The sequence below is a fragment of the Chiloscyllium punctatum genome, chromosome 36, assembly GCF_047496795.1.
Source record: "Chiloscyllium punctatum isolate Juve2018m chromosome 36, sChiPun1.3, whole genome shotgun sequence".
Taxonomy (NCBI): Eukaryota; Metazoa; Chordata; class Chondrichthyes; order Orectolobiformes; family Hemiscylliidae; genus Chiloscyllium; species Chiloscyllium punctatum.
In genome coordinates, this window is record NC_092774.1 from 74,051,295 (window position 1) to 74,057,279 (window position 5,985).

General features: G+C 46.6%; 1 non-coding gene across 1 annotated transcript; it reads left to right on the forward strand.

Moving 5' to 3' along the window:
- The first annotated feature begins 1,170 nt into the window (after positions 1 to 1,170).
- trnaw-cca (transfer RNA tryptophan (anticodon CCA)) lies at positions 1,171 to 1,242 on the forward strand. Its single transcript has one exon. It is a non-coding gene; the product is annotated as a tRNA-Trp (tRNA).
- Positions 1,243 to 5,985: the final 4,743 nt, after the last annotated feature.

Below are 5,985 nucleotides of genomic sequence, written 5' to 3' on the forward strand. Positions count from 1 at the left end.
TCTTGGTCCAGAAAGAGTTATTGCTGACTCATGAAGTTATCAAAGTTCTGGAGTTTACAGGACCACACCACATTCCTCTCTGCCTCCCCCAGGAATAACGATTGCTCCTGAGGTACTCACAGTTCCTGACGTTCCTTGATATCCCCAAATACAATCCATATGTCAGGAAATCACTGGTGCTGCCCTGACATAGATAGTCAATGTTTGAACAGAAGATTATGGGGAAAAAATGCACAAATTCGAAATGCAAAGAGACTTGGGATTTCAAGTCCAGGATTTTCTCAAAGTAAACTTGCAGGTTGAGTTGCACTTTCCCCTGCAAGTGCCGAATGTGTGACACCAGCTCATTTACCTATTCCCTCCTCGCTATCCAAGGGGCCAAACTTACATTCCAGGTGAAGTGGCCCTTTACCTGCACTTCCCACAACCCAGTCTACTGCATTTGCTGCTCACAATGTTGCCTCATCTACATTGGGGAAAACGAAGCCTTAACTGGGTGACTGCTGCACAGAACATCTACGTTCTGCCTGCAAAAAAGACCCTGAGCTTCCAGTTGCCTGCCAATTCCACACCCCACCCTGTTCCCTGGCCAACATCTCTGTCTCAGGTTTGCTGTTGTGTTCCAGCGAAGCTCAGCACCAGCAGAACGAAGAGCACCGAATATTGCACTTGGGGACCACACATCCCTCTGGTCCCAATATCCAATTCAATAATTCTAGGACCTGAACTCCATAGTATCCTCGTCCTTTCCACACACACCAAGCCTTGTTATCACATAGTCTGTCATTCCACACTACTTCGCCACGAACAGTCTCCATTAACAGTTATTCACCCTCTCACGCAGATCGTTATCAACTCCTTTTTCTGTCCAACAGTTCTTCCTTCGCTTTGGGCTCTGTCCTGATCTCCGCCTTCCTCCCACAATATCTCCTGAATATAAACCGACATGTTCCCAATCACCATCTGTTCTGTGGAAGGGTCACCGGCAACTCCTGTTTTTTGTTCCTGATATACAGCACCCGCAGTTCTTTCAGATTTTTATTGAGAGAGAGTTGGAAATTGTTTCGAGAGACAGAATGAGAAGGGGGAGAAACAGAACAGACATGAACGTAAAATCATTGTAGTGCGATCACTTCCCTTAAGCATGAATAGAGCACATGGGCCATCTGTGAGCTTGTGGCGCAACGGTAGCGCGTCTGACTCCAGATCAGAAGGTTGTGTGTTCAAATCACGTCAGGCTCACTACAATCAACGTCGAACATTTCCAATGAAGAAAAGAGTACGTTCACTCCGTATATCTGTTGTGTCAAAAGTTGTGGACACTTTCGATCATGCATGAATCTTTGCTGTCAGTTTGATTTGTGAACACTGTGTCAGGGAGGTGGGGTGCCCATTGTTTGGGGAAATGTTGAGCTTCCCGCAATATGACAAGTCGAACACAAACTGTTCATCACGGGATTTCAACACACAGCCGCTTCGTTCAGTTGGTGACCGCGCAGTGTGAATCACATTATACCGATACTTTTACAACAGAATCCAGAGATTTCCATCCAGGTTTTAGTCACATCAAACTGCCACGTAATGATGTTATGGCCTCAGAAAACTAGAATAACGTGAAGATCGCTGGGATGATTTTCTACATCGGACTGCAATCGAAACACAGATCTTTGTTTCCAGTTTTGGTGGAACAAAAGACATCGTATTGGTGGATAATTACAGTTTGTGCAAACACAGCTAGCCATCGATAAATATTAATCCTGTTCACTTCAATGGCAAAATTTCAATTCAGAAACCAAGTGCACTTGGCTGTTTGTAACAGAGACAACATGACAAAATGGCTCATAGGAGGAGAAATGGGACATTGAGGAGAAGTGAAATGTTTGCTTTTGGTCACCTCCACAATTGTTAGAAAAACAGGTTGAAAGGATTCTTAAAAGGTGGCTGAAGGAGTGGTGAGGGATAACACTTCAGACAGCGCAAAGTGGAAGACCACTTTCTAGTGGAAGAAAAATACATTCCTTATTTCTGAAAGAACTGGGAAACAGAAGAGGGGATGAAATCTGACTTGGGAGCTATTTCCTATTTGTTGAGGATGTTGCTTCATCACAGTCTTGGTTTAGAGCATAAGCTCTTCATCAGGAATAAAGGGTGGCCCAAGGGGGCTGAGAGATAAATGGGAAGGAAGTGGGGCTGGAGGGAAGGCAGCTGGGAGTGCAATAGGTAGATGGAGGTAGGGATTGATGGTGATAGGTCAGAGATGAGGGTGGAGCAAATAGGTGAGAAGCAAGGTGGACAGGTATGACAGGTCAAGAGGTTGGTGTCGAATTGGAAGGTTGGATCTGGGACAAGGTGGGGGAGAGGAAATAAGGAAACTGATGAAATCTGCATTGATACCATGTAGTTGGAGGGTCCTAAAGCAGAAGTTGAGGTGTTTTTCCTACAAGTGTCGGGTCGGAAGAGGTTGACAGTGGAGGAGGCCCAGGACTTGCATGTCCTTGGTGGAATGGAAGGCGGAGTTAAAGTGGTAAAAACAATGACTGCAGATGCTGAAAACCAAATACTGGAATAGTGGTGCTGGAAGAGCACAGCAGTTCAGACAGCATCCAACGAGCAGCGAAATCGACGTTTCGGGCAAAAGCCCTTCATCAGGAATAAGGCATTGAGTCTGAAACGTGGAGAGATAAGCAAGAGGAGGGTGGGATAAAGTGTTCAGCCACAGGGCGGTGTGTCGGTTAGAATTAGAGTCCAAGAGTTGTTCCCTGAAATATTCGGTTAGTTGGCATCCAGTTTCCCCAATGTGGTTGAGACCATATTGCGAGCAATGGACATGATCTTATAAATAGATTGCATAAGTCTTAGCCTGCCAGAATTATTTTCTTTTATTAAATTAAAGAAAATTTTTATTCAATTGGGTGACTGCATGAAACGGTTTGTTGGTCAGATTTGAATCATCACTCCCAAATGAGACGATGCCATGAATATCAGTGAACTGCTCTTTTTGTTAAAAACCACAAGTTCTTGATTTATTTTCACAACTTACTGGTATTTACACCTGCACATTCAATGTCAAACTCTGACATCAGAAATTAAATTACAGCATTAATTTTGACTTGAAATATTCGAACAAACAAATTAATAGCACATAGTGAATCGCAAGTCTGATTAATCTGAAATTAAATTTGACCAAAAAAATATAAAATCAAGATGGGAGATAAGAAATGGGGGAAGGGCAGAAGGCGAGAAATGCAGCATCATAGAAAGTGCTCCCCCAGAGTGTGCATTTTACCAACTACCACTGCTAAATATAAACACTCTGATATGATCCTCCGGTTTTAATGTACACCATAGCCCCATACAGTAGGTACCATTTAAATGAGTTAAAAATACAAGCATTGAGCAAATCCAGCTTCCAGCCTTGCCCCCGCCTCCCCACCCCACCCCCCCCCCCCTGCCCCCTCTCGCTTCTTGGAGCTTGGACCATCCTCCAGCGCCGGGGGGTTGTTGAACTCCTGGGCTCCAGCGGCCACGCCTCCACTGAAGAAGCTTTGGGAAACAGATGCAAAGGCAAGATGCAGAACAGAGAACCTTTGTATATGAAAGCAGCTTACAGAGATATTGAGCAACAGAATCACATGATTTTTACCCATCGTCCTCTGGGTTATCGACCCAGCACACTCACGCAGCACTACTCTACTTCTGTGCTCCCAGCAGCTGGATCGTGGATCAGTTTAAAGTAGGTCCTATATCTCTGATTACATCAGTACACAAGGCAGTGAAGAAAGGTTTCAGCACACTGGCCTTCATCAGTTAGGGAATTGAGTATAGATGTTGGCAAGTTATGTTGTAGTTATACAGGACGTTGATGAGGCCGCACCTGGAATATTGTGATCAGTTTTGGTCCCCTTGGTCTTCTGACTTCTGACTTCTTCAACTCTGGGTTTGTGTTGAACTTGATGGGATACTTTGTCCAACTCAGCATGTTTAAACAGTATCTCTCAGAGGGATTAATCTGAAACTTTTCAGGAGGTGAGCTCAACAAGATTGAACTATTCAAAGTTACTTGGACTCTATTTTAAACTTACATCAGGACTAGTAGTCAGAGACACGTACAGCATGGAAACAGACCCTTCGGTCCAACTTGTCCATGCTGACCTGATATCCTATATTAATCTAGTCCCATTTGACAGCACCTGACCCATATACTCTGGCAGCTCATTTCATATATATACCACCCTCTGCATGAAGAAGTTGTCCTTTTAATTTGTTTCGCCTCTTACCCTAAACTTATGCCCTCTAGTTCTGGACTCCCCTACCCAAGGAAAGGACATTGTCTATTACACTGTCCATGCCCCTCATGATTGTATAACCGCTATTAGGTCACTTCTCTGCCTCCGATGCTCCAGTGAAAACAACCCCATGCTATTCAGCCGCTCCCTGCAGCTCAAGCCCTCCAACCCCCAGCAACATTCATGTAAATCTTTTCTCATAGATAAGTCACTCTTTCAGTCATGAAGAAGGGTTTATACACAAAACGCTGACTACTCCACATCCTGGTGCTGCCTGGCTTGCTGTATTCTCCCAACCCCCGGCTTGCCAACTTCGGGTTGCAATATGTAGTGGCTCAGTGATTACCACTGCAGCCTCACAGTGCTGGGGACCCAGATTTGATTCCAGCCTTGGGTGGCTGTCTGTGAGGACTTTGCACTTTCCCCCAATGTCTGAGTGAGTTTTCTCTGGGTGGTCCTGTTTTCTTCCATAAACCAAAGATGTGCAGGTCATGTGGATGGGCCATGCTTAATTGCCCATAGAGTTAGGTGCATTAGTCAGAGGGAAATGTGTCTGGATGGTTTACACTTCGGAGGGTCGATGTGGACTTGTTGGAATGAATGGCCTGTTTCCACACTGTAGCTAATCTCATCCAATACTTTTGTTACTAACGAATGGCAGAGTCGGCCAAACTTCTTCTCCGATGGTCTTGCGGTATTAGGTTTCTCTGGTTCATTTCATTAGCAATGTGCAGTCCCGGGCTCAATAAGCAGCAGTATCCACTGAAGGCAAAGCTCACAGAATCATAGAACCCCCACAATGTGGAAACAGGTCCTTCAGCCGAACACATCTGCACTGATTTTCCGAAAACTAACCCACTCAGATCCATTTTCCTACCCTCCTTAACTTGCACACAGACTCCCAAGGGTGGAATTATTCCTGGGTTCCTGGTGCCATGAGGCAGCAGTGCTAACCCTGAACCATCATGGAGTTGTGATTGTGGGGTGTCGGGAAGGCAAAGGCAGTCCAGCAGAAGACTAAAACAGCCCACCTACTCTCCCACTGCACCCACTGTCAGAACTGGCAGGAGGTTCAGACCTGGGAGGTGACTGAAGGCATCATCACTGGTAGGATCTGATTGCTGGGAGCGCTGGTGCCCCCGCTGGTGCTTCCGCAAGTTGTAGGAAAACATGAACCTCTTCCCACACTCGGTCCAGCTGGAGGGCATCTCCCAGGTGTGGGCACATTGGTGCTTCAGTAGGGCAAAGGAATTGCTGAAGGCTTTCCCACACTTAGGGCAGCAGAATGGCCTCCCCTCCTCCGCCACTCTCCCCCCCCCCACCCCACCCCCAAACCCCCGTGTGGTCCAGCTGGAGATTCAGCAGTGTGGAGGAGCAGGTAAAGACCTTCCCACATTCGGGGCAGGAGAACGGCTTCTCCCCGGTGTGGATAGACTGGTGCCTCAGCAGGGACGAAGAATTGCTGAAGTCCTTCCTGCACATAGGCAACTGAACGACCTCTCTACCATTTGGACACACCAATGGGCCAGTACGTCGGAGGAAAGAGCAATGCCCCTCCTGCAGTTGGGGCAGAAGAACGGCCTCTCAGTGTGGACCCACTGGTGTCTCAACAGGTGGGAATAACTGCTGAAGGCCATCTCGCACTTGGGGCCGGAGAACAGCCTTCCCTGGTGTGGACCAACTGGTGCGTCAGCAGGGC